Source organism: Xenopus laevis, chromosome 3S, assembly GCF_017654675.1.
Source record: "Xenopus laevis strain J_2021 chromosome 3S, Xenopus_laevis_v10.1, whole genome shotgun sequence".
Lineage (NCBI taxonomy): Eukaryota > Metazoa > Chordata > Amphibia > Anura > Pipidae > Xenopus > Xenopus laevis.
This window is the reverse complement of record NC_054376.1, coordinates 30,220,245-30,240,403: the sequence shown is the minus strand read 5'-3', so window position 1 is coordinate 30,240,403 and position 20,159 is coordinate 30,220,245.

Below are 20,159 nucleotides of genomic sequence, written 5' to 3'. Positions count from 1 at the left end.
TAATGTATGTGCCCAATTCTTTAGGCACAACTGCGCTGTGTCTATTGATGTAAGGTGCAAAGGAAATCCTGGAGCTACCCCCAACCAAATGCAGAACCTATTTGGATGCATATCTATAGAAAAAAGTCAAATCAACTGCACTGGTTGTGTTTTTCATGAAGACGTTTCACTAGTCATCCAACTGGCTTTCTCAATTTAGAATAACTTGTAAATAAGATCTTTATTCGGGAATATATCCTCTAGAATGTTGCTCCCATCAGGACAATCTGTTTATCATAATCAGCAAGGATGTCATTAAGTTAAGTGTTGATTGTATTAGCAAGATTTGAGCTTTGATGTGTTATTAAACCTTCCAGGGAGAGGTGCCAAAACAGCATTGTATGTGGCAGACAATAGATGACGCACCCCCGGCCTCTATTCTAACTTGGTTTTTCAGTTTTTACATATATGGCTTCTTTAACACCTCTTTTCAACCAGTCGCTCTCCCGGTCTAGAGTCTGGACTTGGCAGTCTCACTGCACTGCATACACAATGTTACCTTTCTTGTGCTTTGGGGTTGGGTCTTTTGGATGACCTAGTTGCTGCCTCAGTGTGTTGCTGGGTTTAAAGCGGATAGGGATGTGGTGTTTATTAAAAATCCTTCTAAGTTTTTCCGACACCCCAGCTACTTATGGGAGGACCAAGTTCTTTCTCCTGTCTTGTTTTCCACCTCCACCAGTAGTCTTTGTGTTTTCGGTTTTCACAAAAGCCCAATCTGGATACCCACATGTATTCAGGGCCCCTCTGAGATGTTCCCTCTTTCAACTTAGCCTCGGTGCTGGTGGGAATCTTGTCTGCTTTGTAATGTAGAGTTTTGATGACCCCCAGTTTGTGATCTAGTGGATGGTGGGAGTCAAACAGCAGGTACTGGTCTGTGTGGGTAGGTTTCCTGTAGACTTCTATTTCCAGCTTACCACCCTCTCTGACTCTTACCAAACAGTCCAAAAAAGCCAGTGTGTTATCTTGCACATCTTCTTATGTAAACTTGATTTTGTGGTCCACTGTGTTGTGTTCAGTGAAAGTCTGTACCTCCTGTGTGCGTATTTTAATCCATGTATCATCTACATAACGGAACGAATGACTGGGAGTGATTCCTTTGAAGCTATCCAGAGCCTTTCTTTCCACTTCCTCCATGTACTGGTTTGCCACAATGGGTGAAACTGGCGATCCCAAAACATAACTATTTGCAAGTACCTTTAATGAAAGGGATTTTAGAAGCAACACATCGGCCACTGTGTCTGCCGATGTAAATGAGCCCTTATAATTTTTTGTTTGTGCGTCTCACATTGTCCATTGTGGAACTACAGGGGTTTGGGGGTGTGATAGTACCCAGGCCTCAGGTGCGCTAGTTCCATTACCGCAAACTGTGTAAGTAAGCTTCAGATTTAATTTCCTATGTGCCACTATCAACACTTCCCTTCCCCACCTCTGACTGTTGGTTGGAGAGGATATTGGGCACATACTGGAGATTCCCAATGAAAATATATAAAAAAAAAATCTAACAATGATCATGCAGTATAACACAATGTCATTGGTACGTTGATGAAGGACATTTTCCAGGCAAGGGCCCCCACTGAGGCCCAGATCCCAAAGCGAATGCTCTCTCACTGCCTTTAATATGACCCTAATTCTTTTTTTATTTTGTCATTGGCGTAAAAAGGAAAGGGCACAATAGATATTGGAAATGAAATAGTAATGTTTCTATTAAGTCAGCATGTTACTTGCATGAAGACAGTAGGCCAGTGCCTAAAGCACCATTAAAGACAAACCTATTTTCATTTATACAGGAGAGTACAAGACAGTAGAAGTAGACTGAAGAATGGTCACATTTGTAATTTTGAAGGTGTTCTCCAGTTACAGCTCATTCTTGGCAGTGATAGCTGCACACAGGGAAGGTGGATACGTGAATGAGGAGGATGTAGAACAGGGATCCCCAACCTTTAGAACCCGTGAGCAACATTCAGAAGTAAAAGGAGTTGGGGAGCAACACTAGCATGAAAAATGTTCCTGGGTTGCCAAATAAGGGCTGTGATTGGCTATTAAGTAGCCCCTATGTGGATTTTCAACCTACATTGAGGCTCCATTTCGCTGTAAACCTGGTTTTAATGCAGCCGAAACTTGCCTTCAAGCCTGGAATTCATAAATAAGCACCTGCTTTGAGGCCACTGGGAGCAACATCCAAGGGGTTGGAGAGCAACATGATGCTCACGAGCTACTGGTTGGGGATCACTGATGTAGAGGAATAGGGTTCTCAACTCAAGGGAGTGCACAGGTATAAGGGTGGCCATAATAAACACGTGGTTCCATCTACACTTGGTTAGCATTACACAGTCACAGACCAGTATAATATTATTGTAGGGACGCTTGTAACACAACCATATAAATATAGAACTATGACCCCAGTGGCTCATGAGTAACATGTTTCTTATCATCACCAAACTAATGAATGCTGCTCCTAGTGGCTTCCAACAGGTGCTTATTTTTAAATTCCAGTCTTGAAGGCAAGTCTTGGTTGCATAAAACCAGATGTACTGCCGAACAGACTGCCAGTCTACATAGGGAATACCACATATCCAATCACAGCCCGTATTTTGTACCACCCAGGAAGTTTTTTATGCTTGTGTTGCTCCCCAAACTCTTTCTACATGTAAATGTGGCTCATGGGTAAAAAAAGGTTGGGGATCGCCGATATAGAATCAGCATCACTGCACCAATATGGTTGTGTGGTGGGGGTCACCATTTCAATATAACCTTGAATCATTGTGCCAATATGGCTTGGGGGCAATTATATAAACAACTACTACTAATTTCAAACGCACATCTTCCCAAATGGGTAAAAGCCATGCACATCACACACCCACCGTTCCATGGAACACTCATCGGCCCCCACACACTGGATTGCCCCTGCAATTAGCAAATGAACTGATTTTTCCAGCATAGTCACTGTTTAGAGGAGACAGTTTATTTCTTTAATTTAACAATGGCGGCTGAAGCTTATGGTGCCTTGAGGTACCCTGCTCTTATTTTCTTGTTTGTATGCCCTTTCTCTGTAATAATATATTTTTGCATTAAAGCCATCCTAAAACAAACAGCGCCAAGAGCCCCGTGTTTCCTGCAGAACAGGGAGGCAGAGAGGGATCCTTGACTACCTGCATGGTCAGTTTATAGTGCCCTTAAACTAGAGCAATAAAAGCCGGTAATAAAATTGAGCAGCATGTATATAAAATTACTGAAATGCGGCTCCCCCCACATGTTCATAGCCCCCTGGAGAGACATAAATCATTCATTTCTCTACATCGGAGTGACCGCTTGACTTGCTTGTGGCTTTAATCCACTCTGCAAGCTGTTGGGGATAAATCACACTTAATACTCCTGGGAGAGATATTGTCTATATACATATCTATATCTGCCAGGAGGAAGTGGCCAGGGCTGCTGTGTATGGGGAACGGGAGACATGAGTTATCGGTGCTGGGCTGGGCGACTGCAACCTGGGGCAAGTCTGTCTGCCTGTTTCCAGTAAAAGTAGATTGGTATTATTATGCTTTATATGTTGTAGGGATGAAATGTTGTGCTTGGAGCCAGCAATCTGCACATTGATCAACAAGTGAAAAACCAAATTAAAATGAAAAAAAAAAGGCTTCCTCTTTAATAGAAATTCACTATATGTCTCCTTAGTTAAGAAGACAAAATGAGGGGGCAACTGCCCTACCACCTACTAAGAAGGAGATGTATACAAAAGGAGATGTGGGAAGGGAGAATATAGTATATCTAGTGGAGATTTTAGCAGAACATTCTCTCCTGTGCCAATGCTCATAATTATATTTTCATGTTATTTTTTTTTCAAAATGAATCAGTTAATAGTGTTGATCCAGCAGAATTCTGCACTGAAATTCATTTCACAAAAGAGCAAACAGATTTTTTTATATTCAATTTTGAAATCTGACATGGGGCTAGACATATTGTCAATTTCCCAGCTGCCCCTGGTCATGTGACTTGTGGTCTGATAAACTTCAATCACTCTTTACTGCTGTACTGCAAGTTGGAGTGATATCACTCCCCTCCCTTTTTCCCCCCCAGCAGCCAAACAAAAAAACAATGGAAAGGTAACCAGATAGCAGCTCCCTAACACAAGATAACAGCTGCCTGGTAGATCTAAGAACAACACTCAATAGTAAAAACCCATGTCCCACTGAGACACATTCAGTTACATTGAGAAGGAAAAACAGCAGCCTGCCAGAAAGCATTTCTCTCCTAAAGTGCAGGCACAAGTCACATGACCAGGGGCAGCTGGGAAATTGACAATATGTCCAGTCTCATGTCAGATTTCAAAATTGAATTTAAAAAGATCTATTTGCTCTTTTGAGAAATGGATTTCAGTGCAGAATTCTGCTGGAGTAGCACTATTGACTGATGCGTTTTGAAAAAAACATGTTTTCCGATGACAGGATCCCTTTAACTTTATAGCATCAATGACCTTACATAGCTACCCAATAATGGGGTCCCCAGAGGGACCTACTCATAGTGAGGGCACAGTGTGTATTTAAATGTGTCCCTTCCCTTTTTAAATTAGGGTTTGTAAATTGCCTAAACAAGCTGTCCATGGGGAGCCCTGTAACTTTAGCTGCTAATGGTTCCTGTTCAAGTGCGTGAAATACAATCAGCAACTTGCACAGTAACAAAACAAAAGAGAACATATATGGAGATCATTTTCCTTTTAATGCATTGTACTTTAAATAAGTTCAACACTACAGTAACAACACCAGGCATAGTTCTGATTCCTCTTCCCTCTTCAGTTTGTACTTTCTCCCCTGGTTTTAAGACTACTGTCTGTTAATTAACTGTGACCTCATTCTATCACTTTGGGTCAGTAGCTCTGGGCAGTATCTTTCTTAGTTTTCACATTGACAAATAAATAAGCCAAAAACTAACCTTCAACTGTTCTTACCACATCTTTTAATTAGATTGGAGGAATGAAACCTTCCCAGGGCTCCCAGATAGTTGCATCTCAATAGTAATATAATCTTTTACTCTTTCTACAGGAAGAACTCTCTGGACTATATGTTGGAGCTTTACAGCCAGAGAATCAAGACTCAGAAACTAGAAACGTGTTTTACGGCTTATTCTCTATTTCCTGCTAATTTCTTAAAAATGGAAGCCATGCTTAAGCTTACTCAGATGGTCTCCATATGAGCCAACAACTATTGTAATGACTTAATAAGTGCCCATATTCTTTTGAATGACCCCATTTCTAATTGGTCTAACCAGCAAGCTGGTAAATTCTTCTTTTCAATTCCCTTCCAGGACATTTACATTTACTAAATGGCGAATAGTGTTTTTTCTGAGATTTGTCAAAATGACAATTTGCAACAACATCGCCGATGTATTAAAAGATGAGTAAGACAATTTGCTAGAGAAAAAGCTAGCGCAAAACAAGTTTCACACCGCTTCACCAGCCAATTTTCGTCCAGGCGAATGAACGTTAATCCACAAATTTATCAAAGAATAACATTTCTATACGTTACCATTTTTTCCAAAGACTATTTCGCCAGGTTCTGCATAAGATGAAGCTACATCCTCAGCATTATTATGTCAGTGACATCATATCTTGTAATCCAATAAAGTCATTAAAGAAAGACAAAACGCTGGCGCTTTTTTATTAATGTGGGATTATGTTTGCAAATTGTAACTGTTAAATATACAGTTAAATATACCCTTTTTAACCATTTGAAGCTCATGCCACATTTGTTTGAGGGTGGGCTCATGTCTGGGACAAAAGATGGTCTCTGTCTTTATTTCGCTTCCTTGGACAATTTTAATAATAAGTGGCCACTTCTAGTTATTTCATCATCACTTATAAAGAATTACATATGACCTTTATGTAGCCGCCATATTTAAATTGATGTAAGCGTAAGTATGTTAACAAAGTTTTGCTAGGAGGAAAGTAACGCTAGAGAAAATTTGCTAAGAAACTTTCGCGCTAACACATTTTTTTGCGTTCATTTGCCAAAGTTTCACATTCTGATGAATACTCATAGTCATCACAAAATAACGTCTGATGTAGTTGAACAAAGTAGACATAAGTAATTCTGTCCCCAGGAGTGAGAGATAGAGGTAGTATAGCTAAGGAGCAGCCTGGATCTCCAACTAGGCGAATAGAAGGATTAGTAGTTATTACCTGCAGAGCAGGGACTCAAGTGTACAGACTTGGAACTAGACACTTCCGAGTTGACTCAATCCACACTATGGGTAAGATTGGGCAAGAATCTTTGTACGTGAGTAAATGCTGAATATTTGCACTGCATCTACATGTGACTGTCCTTCCTGAGGTTTTCCTATGTTTTGTTTTAAGAACCACTAGTACCCAATTGATTTAATCAACCCGAAAGTTAATCCCAGAAATAAAGATGTGCATTGTTATTTGTATGTTTTTACAGATAGTTCTGGAATACAGTACTTCCATTTAAATATCGGGATATACCTATATGCCAGAAAAGATAAGTGTGGTATGTATGAAATTGCATTTTGAAGGCTGCAGTATGAGATGACTACACTAGTGTGGCCCTTATCTGTGAGTTCAAGAAATCAAGAAATCAAGTTAAAGAAAATAGCTTTAGAGAACATGTAGAATAGGCAGGTGAGGCAGCAGGGTCTATATGTATGAAGAAGTCACTCAATGTTCTAGGTGATGTGTTGTATTATACAAAGTAGGCAAAAGAGGAAAGACAGATCATGTAGGGTGCTGTGAATAGATGCAGTGGATGTAGATGTCCTTTAGAGGAGGTCTAAAAGTTAGTGAATAAGAACAAGGGTTATTGTTTCATATTTTATGTCTTCTACTATCATCACATTTAGACGTGAGCAAAAGAAAAGCCTTCTAAGAAGCCTTAGTATGTATGGTGGACTGGAAGCAGTTACAGGTGTTATGTATTCTTCATGGCATACAAGATGAGGAGAAGTGGAAGGATGGGGTGGACCAAACTTCAGAAACATGTGTTCATATTTTCTTCAGAAACTCACAAACACACATTGTTTGTGGAATGGACTTAAATATTTGGGTAAAATCTTTAGCTCAAGCAGGTAGCATTGCAACAGCAGATGACTTCAGCTATCTATCAGAAGAAATATGCAAACATGGGCTAAAGAAACAAGATGCTTACAAAGCCATTGTTGAGCAATTAGATTTGAGTGTTTTAGCGGAGACAATTCCCAGTATTGTATATGGCAGGGTATTTTCTGGTGTTGTGTAGCTGCAACAAAACGTGGGCTATGAATCGCATTGTGCGCCAATTTCTTGAGACTGCTTCATGCAGTTTATGCGCATGAATGTTAATGCTTGCTTTGGCAATAAAAGAGATTATGGGCTGTGTCTGTATAAGTATTTCTGGGCATCGGGGAGAATCCTTCCTTTGGTAATTAGCTCATTTGGTGTCTACCTGCTGCCTAGGTTCTAGGGTTTACCAAAAACAACGCACCAGGGATTATAATCATACAAAGGAAAATGTTCGAAACAGCATTACCTATTTGCATTTTAGGGTTTCATTATATGAAGGTCTTCTCATTTAAGTCCTAGACAAATTGGAGCCAGAGCTTAAAATCTTAGTCAGTTTGATCAATTATTCAGGCAGTGGTTTCTATGTCTGCTGAGTGGGGCTGCCTGCCATAAAGTTTTGTGCCAAATCTGGGGGTTGGTGTTATGCACAAGAGGCTATTACATCAGCCATACAATGGCATACAATGATGGATGGATTTAGAAGAGGTACAGTAACTTTCAAGCCTTTGTTGATATACTGAGCTTGATAATGTGTTACCTACTCTGTGCTTAATTGAAAGTTAATTAAAAACTGATTTAATTTCTTTTTATGAGAAGGTAATTAGAGACCTCGATTCTGGGATGGCAGTGGATGTGATTTACTTAGACTTTGCTTAAGCATTTGATACAGTGCCACACAAAAGGTTACTGGTTAAATTAAGGAATGTTGGCCTGGAACATAGTATTTGTACCTGGATAGAGAACTGGCTAAAAGATCGACTACAAAGAGTGGTGGTAAATGGAACATTTTCTAATTGGACAAGTGTTGTTAGTGGAGTACCGCAGGGCTCTGTACTAGGTCCCTTGCTTTTCAACTTGTTTATTAATGACCTGGAGGTGGCCATTGAAAGTACTGTTTCTATTTGTGCAGATGATACTAAATTGTGCAGAACTATAGTTTCCATGTAGGATGCTGCCACTTTGCAGAGTGATTTGTCTAAGTTTGGAAACTGGGCAGCAAACTGGAAAATGAGGTTCAATGTTGATAAATGCAAAGTTATGCACTTTGGCAAAAATAATATAAATGCAAGTTATACACTAAATGGCAGTGTGTTGGGAGTTTCCTTAAATGAGAAAGATCTAGGGTTTTTTGTAGATAACAAGTTGTCTAATTCTGGCCAGTGTCATTCTGTGGCTACTAAAGCAAATAAAGTTCTGTCTTGCATAAAAAGGGCATTAACTCAGGGGATGAAAACATAATTATGTCTCTTAAAGGTCCCTGGTAAGGCCTCATCTGGAGTATGCAGTGCAGTTTTGGACTCCAGTCCTTAAAGGAATAGTTTAATGTGAAAATAAAAACTGGGTAAATAGATAGGCTGTGCAAAATAAAAAATATTTCTAATATAGTTAGTTAGCCAAAAATGTAATGTATAAAGACTGAAGTGAACAGATGTGTAATAAAACAGCCAGAATCCAACTTCCTGCTTTTCAGCTCTATAACTCTGAGTTAGCGACTTGGAGGGGGGCCACATGGTACATTTCTGTTCAGTGAGTTTGTAATTGATCCTCAGCATTCAGCTCAGATTCAAAAGCAACAGATATGACCCACGTGGCCCCCCCCTCAAGTCTCTGATTGGTTACTGCCTGGTAGCCAGCGTAACCAGTCAGTGTAAACCAAGAGAGCTGAAAAGTAGTGTTCTGACTGACATGTTATATCAAATCACTCCAGCCTTTATACATTACATTTTTGCCTAACTAACTATATTAGAAACATTTTTTATTTTGCACAGCCTATCTATTTACCCAGTTTTTATTTTTACACTGAACAATTCCTTTAAGAGGGATATAAATGGGCTGGAGAGAGTGCAGAGACTAAGTGCAACTAAATTGGTTAGAGGGATGGAAGACTTAAATTATGAGGGGAGACTGTCAAGGTTGAGGTTGTTTTCTCTGGAAAAAAGGCGCTTGCGAGGGGACATGATTACACTTTACAAGTACATTAGAGGACATTATAGACAAATAGCAGGGGGACCTTTTTACCCATAAAGAGGATCACCGTACCAGAGGCCACCCCTTTAGACTAGAAGAAAAGAACTTTCATTTGAAGCAACGTAGGGGGTTCTTCACAGTCAGGACAGTGAGGTTGTGGAATACACTGCCGGGTGATGTTGTGATGGCTGATTCAGTTAATGCCTTTAAGAATGGCTTGGATGATTTCTTGGACAGACATAATATCAAAGGCTATTGTGATACTAAGCTCTATAGTTAGTATAGGTATGGGTATATAGAATTTATGTGAAAGTAGGGAGGGGTGTATGTATGGATGCTGGGTTTTCATTTGGAGGGGTTGAACTTGATGGACTTTGTCTTTTTTCAACCCAATTTAACTATGTAACTATGATTGTAATAGATATATGAGGTATGAAACAAACATAGCTAAGAAAACCTTTTTTACGAAGATTGTAAATGTTGCGTGTAACTTGGCACTTGGAGTATAATACTCTTTGCACCAATTTTGTGATTGGTGCCTAGTGATGCATGCCTCTAGTAACTGTTCCAGTGGCATGGCATTAATGGTTATTAAGGAAATTGGCAATGATGTGCTTCATGTCTCATTAAAATCACTCATCCCCGTTTATTCTTTCATAATGGAACATTGGCTTCTGCTTAGGTGACATATTAGGAGTCCTGCTGTCGATTCTTTAGGGTAAACAGGCTGTTAAAACTTCAAAAATTTGTAATTCCCAAAATTACAGGGTCCAGGAAATCATTTAAAAATCTACATTGATTCTTTTTCAATTCCTTGTTTGCTTAAAAAACAAACGAGAGCTTCCTGTAGGCTGACAGTCCACATAGAGACTACCAATAGACAGCACATATTTGGCACCCACTCCTGGAAATTTTTGCATGCTTATTTTGTTTTTACAGTTGAATGTGGCTCCAGGGTTATTATGACTCCAATTAGTGATGGGCGAATTTGCGCCGTTTTGCTTCGCCGCGAATATCGCGAAATGGCGAAAAATTTGCAAAATGGCGTCGGCGTCTCGTTTTTGATGCCGGCGCCCGTTTTTGATGCCGGCGCCCGTTTTTTTGACGCCGGCGTTTCACGAATCCGCGCCTGGCGAATAAATTCGCCCATCACTAACTCCAATGGCTGATTTCCCTGTGAGAGCTCCCTGCTAGGCCTGTATGGAGCTGGTAACAACCACTGAGTGCAATCTTTGCCAGATACAGTCATATGAAAAAGTGTAGAAACCCCTCTAAATTCTTTGGAGTTCTGTTTATCATTGGCTGAGCTTTCAAAGTAGCAATTTCCTTTTAATTTATAACATGCCTTATGGAAACAGTAGTATCTCAGTAGTGAAATAAAGTTTATTGGATTAACAGAAAATGTGCAATATGCATCATAACAAAATTAGACAGGTGCATCAATTTGGGCACCCCAACAGAGATATTACGTCAATACTTAGTTGAACCTCCTTTTGCAAATGTAACAGCTTCTAAACGCCTCCTATAGCCTTTAATGAGTGTGTGGATTCTGTATGGTGGTATTTTTGACAATTTGCCAATACAAAATCTCTCGAGTTCAGTTAAATTTGATGGCTGCTGAGCATGGACAGCCTCACATCATCCCATAGATTTTTGATGATATTCAAGTCGGGGGGACTGTGTTAGCCATTCCAGAATATTCTTCTATTCAAAATACTACCTCTGCATAAATGCCTTTGTGGATATTGAAGTGTGTTTAGGGTCATTGTCTTATTGAAATATCCAACCCCTGTGTAACTTCAACTTTGTGATTGATGCTTGAACATTATACTGAAGAATTTGTTGATATTGGGTTGAATTAATCTGACCCTCCACTTTAACAAGGATGATGGAACCTATACCAAATGTGCAGAAAGGGCTTCTTTCTCATCACACTGCCATACAGATGATCTTTGTGCAAATTGCACTGAATTGTAGAACGATGTACAGATACAACCTCTCCAGCAACATATTCTTGCAAGTCTTTGGAGGTGATCTTTGGGTTGTCTGTAAACATTCTCACAATATGCCACTCCTATTTTTCTTGGCCTGCCAGTTTACAGCAACTGTGCCTATGGCCTTCCATTTCCTGATTACATTCCTTACAGTTGAAACTGACAGTTTAAACCTCTGAGATAGCTTTTGTAGCCTTCCTCTAAACCAGTGCTGTCCAGCTTCTGTGGTACAGAGGGCCCAAATTTTACTGGCCTATGTGGTGGAGGGCTGATAATGGAAGTCAGTGTTGACCACTTACCCTTTTAAACCACACCGACTGTAAATCACACCCATATTACCACAAGAACTTTTAAGATCATATCCACATTAACGGTGGTAGCACACCAAAAAAACCAAATGGCTGGTGCTCACTGCAGGGCAGTAACGGAACTAGGTGGGGGCGGGCCCTGGTATGGGCCGTGCAGCCCCCCCCCCCCACCCTCATCCGTGTGTTTTTTTTGCGGCTGCAGCGCATGCGATCTGCCCGAGGGGGGCCCTACGGGGGTGCGGGCCCTGGTCCAGTTGCACCCCCTGCTCCCTCAGTAGTTACGTCACTGCTGCAGGAAAATTCCTCATCACTCATATGTGAAAAATTGAAGTCATGTTAAAAACATACCCATAAATCCATATGCCTCACCCTCCCCTGTGGATAATACAACAACCCCCCAAACACAAGATTAAACAACTTAGGGGCCCCTAACAACAATTTCCAAATGCTAACAAACCCCAAGAACAAACCCCTAACATGCTTACATCCCACAGGTGGCGTAGGGCAAGCAGAGAATGGCACATACAAGCAGCACTGGGCCAGCAGAGAATGGCACACACAAGCAGCACTGAGTAAGCAGAAAATGGCACACACAAGCAGCACTGGGCAAGCAAAGAATGGCACACACAAGCAGCACCAGGCACGCAGAGAATGGCAAACACAAGCAGCACCATGCAAGCAGAGCATGGCACACACAAGCAGCACTGGGCAAGCAGAGAATGGCACACACAAGCAGCACCATGCAAGCAGAGCATGGCACACACAAGCAGCACTGGGCAAGCAGAGAATTGCACTCACAAGCAGCACTGGGAGCAGAACAGAGCAGGAGACAGGGAAAGCTATCATTCTAATGTGTACTACATACAGTGACACAGTGCTGGTGCCCCATTACCATTTTGAATAAGGTGTAAACAGGTGAACAATGTGGGCAGTTTCAGTCTGGGTCTCAGGTGTGAACAGTACAGGGCTTTAGGATATGAACAATAGAGGTGTCATAAGTGAGAACAATACAGGGAGATCACAGTTGTGAACAATACAGGGAATTAGAGTCTGAATTTAAGGTTTAAACAATTCAGGGGCCAATTCATCTCTCTAGTGATCCCTTTTAAATCTTACATATGGTAAGCAGACAAAGCATGTGGGGGGCCACAGAAGGGACAGCCAGTTGGACAGCCCTGCCCTAAACCATGATGCTGAACAATCTTTGTTTTCCGATCTTTTGAGAGTTGCGGATCCCATGCTGTCACTCTTCAGAGGAGAGTCAAACAGAAGCACAACTTGCAATTGGCCACCTTAAATACAATTTCTCATGATTGGACACACCTGCCTCTGAAGTTCAAGGCTTAACAAGCTAATCCAACCAATTTGGTGTTGCCAGTAATCAGTATTGAGCAGTTACATGCATTCAAATTAGCAAAATTTCAAGGGTACCGAAATTTCTGCACAGCCAGTTTTTCACATTTGATTTAATTTCATACAACTGAATACAGCTTCACTAAAAATCTTTGTTCAGAAAACACCCCAGTAATGAAAAGACATACCACTGTTATCTTTTTTGTTGAAAGTAGAGTAAATTATTATGCAGACTGAGAGCGGTTCCCAGACTTTTTCATATGACTGTAGCTAAACTCACCATACACTTGGAATATACAAAGGAGCTTTATTTGGGGTGAATGGACACATGAAGCCGTGGATGTACAAGTGCTGCGAGTCAAAAAGAATATTCCTTTTCCTAACCTCAGAGTAGCTCCTCACTCATGGAATGCCGGAACAAAAGAGGATAATGGGAGGAACTGACATCATACATGAGGAAGGAATAGGAGGAGGGTTTTACAAACAAGGAAATACAGAGCCTGCTGTATAGCTTTGGTCACTAGGTGTAAGCGTAATTGTGGTTAAGAATTTAAACATACTGTAGGCAATACATCTTTTTTAAACATTTTAAACTTTTAACTACTGGGACAGCACATGGGTAAAAAAGGTTGGGGACTCCTGCTTTAAGGAATAGGGTAAAATATACCAAAAAAAGTCAAGATTTTGGCACCACTCGTTCATCATTCAGGCACACAAGCAAAGGGGTGCCTTTAGGTTATGGTAATAGACAACTCTATACCAGTGAATTTATGGACATTGCAAGTTGTCTGTTATGCATGTCTCTTAGAGGTTCTGTCTGAAAACAAGAGAGAGGTGTCACGGTCAGCACCATAATTCCAGAACCAAATGCTAAGCACCCTGTTCACGGCTCTTGCTTCTGCCTTTAACAGCCGCCTTTCACCTCGGGAGGAGCCCTCGGCTAATCGGATGCCACCAGGTCTTAATAAGAGAGGTGCCAAGCTAAGGGTGCTGGATGAGCAGAGGGGCACGATGGTAAAGCAAAGTCTTTTGGGCAGAAGGTCACAATACAAGGCGTAGGCAGAGCGCGTAGTCAGATCAGGCCAGATCGGGGCAGGCAGAGTACAAGTGGCGTCAAACAAGCATAGTGAAATATAAAAATGTAAAAACAGTGCAGTAATATAAATAATAACTGTGCAAACTGAATTAAATCTTAGTAAAAGGTTTATATATATTGCTTTAAGGTTCTATAGTATTGATCCAGTTAACCTATGTTCAACGGAATGACTACAATCCTATGTGTCCAATTAAGCAACATAGGCCAATGACACGTCTCACTCTCTGGCACACGTTACAGAATCTATATTTTTTTTACCCCTTCTAAGCTATGTTGGGTTAATTTTTCTGTGCTTCTCCTACATGCTTCTTTGTCCTCCATAATGGCCATGATTTCTTTGTTCATCCATACAGCAGTTGATACTTTCCATGTTTGAAAACACTGTTAAAAACACATTAATTAATTAGGAAGCCCTAATGAAACCTATTTTAATATTGTAATGTCTTTACAAAGATTAAAGTCTTAAGACATATAAATATATTCTGCCCAATTTCTTTAAAGTGCCCCTAGACAAGTGAATTTGTAATGGACTGCTTTTATTGGCATAACTAAGAGGCTCATGCAGTATTCTGCACATTTTGCTCTTCCCATATTTCTGATAAAAATTAGATACCGCCATCCCTGGATAAAACTTTGGTGGGGTGGGGTCCTTTTTTTTTTTTTTTTTTTTTTAAATAACATCATGGGTTTATTACTATCATTCTGATTTCAATATATAAAACAGTCCCTTGTACTTGATCCAAACTAATATATAATTAATCCTTATTGGAAGCAAAACCAGCCTAGTTAATTTATTTAATGTTTACATGATTTTTTAGTAGACAAATTATGAAGATCCAAATTACGGAAAGATCTGTTATCCCGAAACCCCCAAGTCCTGAGCATTCTGGATTACAGGTTCCATACCTGCATTTGGATAAGCAGGGCCTATTCTTTCCCATATAGTTAATGACAATAATAAGGATTGACCAAACATTTTTGTCACTTTTTTACGTAATTGTGAGAGTTAAATCTCGTAAATTCAAATACATTTTATGTGTGCTTGACAAAAGTCAAATCAAGTCATGGATGGTATTCACCCCAGAGCTCAGTTTTTTTATTTCCATTTTACATAATTTTTCATGATTCTTTGAGGTCTTGCATGGTGCCGAGAGATTGGTAAATTGCTAATGTGCTTATTTAAGAAGGGATCCTGCTTTCAGCCTGAAAACCATAAGTTTGATATCAGTGGTAAGAAAACTTTTAGAAGGGGTAATAAAGGATAATATATAAGGAGGTGAGCAGAATCCTAGAGTGTGGGTTGGCAGTGAATGCGATCAACTTTGCTAAAGCATTTTATACAGTACCACACAGAAGGTTACTGGTTAAATTAATGAATATTGACCTGGAACATTACATGTGTACTTGGATAAAGAATTGGTTGAAGGATAGATTACAAAGTATTGTACTAAATAGAACATTTTCTCGTTTCTCGGACAAGCATTGGGAGTGGAATACTGCAGGTGTCTGTCCTGGGCATTCTACTGTCTCTATTTTTGCTGATGCTCTGTGCATACTTTCAAGACAGGTCAAGATGAAAAGGCTGAATACTAAGGTGGTCAAGGACAGGCAGAGGTCAGGGGCAGGTTTAATTGTTGTTGGTTCACAGACAGGAGTCATAAGGCAGGTAGAGATCAAGTGAAGGAGAAGTCTGAGAAACAAATAATCAGTACCAGAAGCTGAGAATCACAAGTGCAAAAACTGGAGTGAGGAATATCAGCAAGCACTGTTTACTTCCATTGGCATCCTTATAAAGGTGCTAAATGTGCAGGAGTGTCACATGGGACGAACAAACGCACACCCAAACAAACACACAGACGCACGTACCAGCACATACATGCGCACCTCAGCACATGCACAAAGACAAGCATGCCACACCAAAACATGACGGAGCCTTTCATTTCCATGGTGGATGCTGCCACTTTTTCAAAAAGAATTGACCACATTGTAAAACTGGGAAAACTATCAATGTTCATAAGTGCAAGGTTATGCACTTTTGGTGTCTCCTAAATCAAAAAGAATTTGGGAATTTTTTTGAAAAAAGTTGTGCAACTCTAGGTAGTGTTTTTTGCCTCATTATAAGTCCCTGTTAAAGTCTCACCTTGAGTATACAATGCAGTTTTGGGTTCCAGTCCTTTGGAAGGATATTAATGTGCTGGAAAGAGGGCAGAGTTGTGCAACTAAACTGGTAAAGGGAATGAAAGAATGAAACTATGAGGAGAGATTGTCAATGTTAGGGCTTGTTTTCTCTGGAAAAAAGGTGCTTGTGAGGGGACATGATTATTCTGCAAAGGTATGTACATATAACCCTAATTTGGTTACTGTCTCTTTAAATAGCAATTAACCCTTTGCAATCCAGGGCCCTGAATCCCTTTTGTATATGAAAAGTACTGGGAACTGGGATTTACAGCGCAGTGCCTCCACCTAGTGAACACTGAGGAGCACACCTCAGGGGGTTCCACTAGGAAAAATAAAACACACAAGTTTGCAAAGAAACAAATACATCTTTATGTAAAAATAGTGAAAGAGGGCCCCACGCTTAAATCCTTGCCAGTATCCTCTCTTGGGTGGCTCACTCACCGGGGGGGGGGGGTTCTTAGAGGCAGTCACATTGGAGATTACAGGCAGCTCTGCAGCAGGATCAATCTCACCAGTGGCACCTTTCACCTCCTGAGTATCTATAAGGTTGGCAGGGATCAGGATTGTCTCTCTCTCTCTCTCTGTGCTTCTAGATATGTAGAACTCTCAACTAAAACTGCAGAGCATGAAACAGCAGCCTGTCTGCACTCCTGGACAGTCTTACACAAACTGGTTCTGGCTCTGCTGCCGCAGGGGTTCCTTTATAAACTCTGTCTGTAACCCTGTACATTTGGCTACAAAGTCAGGCACTTCCCAGGGATGCACTGGGGCGCCCAGTGAATCGGATGGCTCGCCAGCCTGTAACTGGGCTGGTAACAGACAGGGGAATGATTTGTCTGATCCCCTACATACATTAAAGTATGTATTACATGTGCAATTTTATAATTCACTAATAATAAATGTACGAGTACAAGAAACATTCTGTCTGATCATATGAAAATGAAATCTCGCCCGCTATACAATTCTTGATATTATTTCATGTAACACCACAGCAAAAATAAGTAGAATAGATATGATAATAGGTGATAACAATAACAGAAATAATCACAGTTTAGTGAACTGGATCTGGCATTATTTCTGCAAATCCTTATTGGCTTCTATTGCACTTTAGTAAATGGATGCCATAATAGCAGTGGCTTCCATCCTAATTCCATCACTGACTTAATCAATATGTGTCAGTCAGCTTGTTTTGCCCATGCAATTGATTTGTATGAAAATTATTTCCTTGCAATATGTTTGTACATAATAGTTTTTTATTATCCCAATATTCTTCAACAAATGATTAATTTATAAATAAAGGCAAATACCTGTACTATAAAGGATAGTACACATCCGACTGACTGGTCACGTCCACAGTAAATACATACATTTTCTGAAATACATCTATTATGCAACCAGCATAAGATATTAGTAGACAATCATATAGAATATAGAGGCAAAAGAATCATACAAACCGTGAGTTGCCTGTTTTAAACAGAAATATTTTTTGCTGCAGTGATTTTCTGTGAAAGAAGCAGTTCTTTTAAGTTTGTAATTCAGAATTTAAATATAGAAAGGTAAGCACTCAGGCACCATGTGCTGCACTCTCAGGAAAGATGAGTGTTGCAGAATTTATTTTGTAAAGAGCCTATTAATATCATGGCTGTACCATTGTTTTGATGGCTATAATAGAAATGCATAGGTGGTTAACCAAGCCTGAAAGATTGAGTTATGATTATTATTCTGAAAACGGAGTCATAAAGGTAACTTCTGTACTGCGCAAGGGGAAAAATGAGTTTGCAGTTACCCTGGGGTTATCTTATAATGCTGTACAGCTGTGCGAAACTTAATATGGCTCAATTCTTTTATATAGCCTAATACCATTCTGTAATTACAGGAGCAGCTAAAAATGATATACTGTAAAACAGCTACTTAGACTAAAATGCCATGCCGAGATCATACAGTGAATAATCAATAAGGACACTCACTGCTGTGGGGAAATCCATGCACATTAAAAGAGAACTAAATCCTAAAAATTTATATGGTTAAAAATGTCATATTTTACATTAACTTATTGCACCAGCCTAAAGTTCCAGCATCTCAATAACAGCAACGATCCAGGACTTCAAACTTGTCACAGGGGGTCACCATCTTGGAAATTGTCTGTGACACTCACATGCTCAGTGGGCTCTGAGCAGCTGTTGAGAAGCTAAGCTTAGGGGTCATTGCAAATTTACAAGCAGGAAATGATATTTGTCTGTAATATAAGCTGATGCTACAGGGCTGATTATAAAATTCTTATGCTAGTTGCACTGGTTTCTGTGCTGACATGTAGAAACTGACAACAACACAGAACATGTGCAGTGAATCAGCAGAAAAGAAGATGGGGAGCTACTGGAGGGATATTTGGAAGCACAGATCTTCCCTGCTAAAGGGCTGTGGTTGCCTTGGGCTGGTACAGAAGGCCAAAATATAATGTTCACAATGTTTAGCTTACTTCTATAGTTAAGCTTTAGTTCTCCTTTGAAGTTCTCATGAACAGACTCATTAAAACTTTCATAGAAATTAGGGGTGTTAGTAGGTTCTGTAGGGAGCACATCCACATCAAAAATGGAAAAGGACGGGCCAGGCTGCACAACACTCTTCTACACAATGTAAGGAACGAGGTTCAAGGAGCACTTCAGGACTTCAATAAGGGACTAGATAAGGGGAGATGGTGAAGATCTGGACATGGTGTAAATAAAGAGCCAAAACAGACTGGTGTGTAGAGACAGAGCAGACTTCAATGGGAATGGCGTAGGTGTAGAGAAAGAACAGTCTGGACTGTCATGGAGTTGGTGTATAGACAGCAGCCTGGAATTGAACAGAGCAGGTATAGAGTCAGAACAGACTGGAGCCAAATGGTCAGATGTAGAGACATTGAGCAAGCCACAGTGTATTCAAAAATGTGTTTTAAACCAACAGTTTTCTTGTTTTTTTTTCCCAATATATAACTGTAAGTCATAATTAATTTTGCCTAAAATATATCTATTGAATGAAATTGTCCTCTTCCCCACCCTTGGAACATATCATTCCAATTTATCATAGTTAGGAACTTCATGATTACCCCTTTTCACAATAAAACCACACCATGTGGGCACTGGCAGGTGGATGGCAGGTAGGTGCTGCTACAACATGGGGTAGATCATAGTTGTGGGCAGTATTTGTATATAGAATGTGTGCACCCTTCTTTTATACAGAATTACAAGTTAGTAATAATATAATATAAAAAATGCAAACAACTTAGAAAGTAAATCAAGAATCAAGAATCAAATATTGAAAATTGAGTATCACTCCAGAATGAAAGAATGAATAAAGCTACAAGAGAATTGATTTTTACTGCAACAGGCAACATTTTATTGTATTTCATTTGACCAGGAATTTTCTTACACCACCTCATGGTGGTTTTAAAAATAATTTCTAAGGGGCATAGAGAGAGCTTAATAATAAGGGGTTTTTTTTCAACACCTGAAACGTTTCTGTCTCCCCTCCTCTGATAACGGCCTTGGAAAAAAGAACACTTTCATGCTATTGCTGGAACACAGTACTGCAAGGTTTATATGGAGTTCATAAATGAAAAGGCCTCTTTTTTCTATATAGCTAGATAAGCTTTCTGTGGAAAGCAGCATATCATTCTGCTAGATGATATGAAGGTACAGACATGTTTTGTACATTAAATGAAGAATAGGCACACATTGGAAATAAAAAAACACAAAGTAGAAACAGAGCAAGGGCTGAACCCTAGGACTTTCTGCCACAAAGAATTAGTGTTTGCTTGATAATAGGGGAATGGAACAGAGAAGTAGGAGATGGGAAGGAAAACAGTGACTCACCAGGTAACAAGCGATTAGGTTTGTGTATATATGAACAAAACAGGAAACTATAGTCGCAAACCAAGTTAATGCAAGAATTGAAAGCCATAGAGTCTTTAAAGG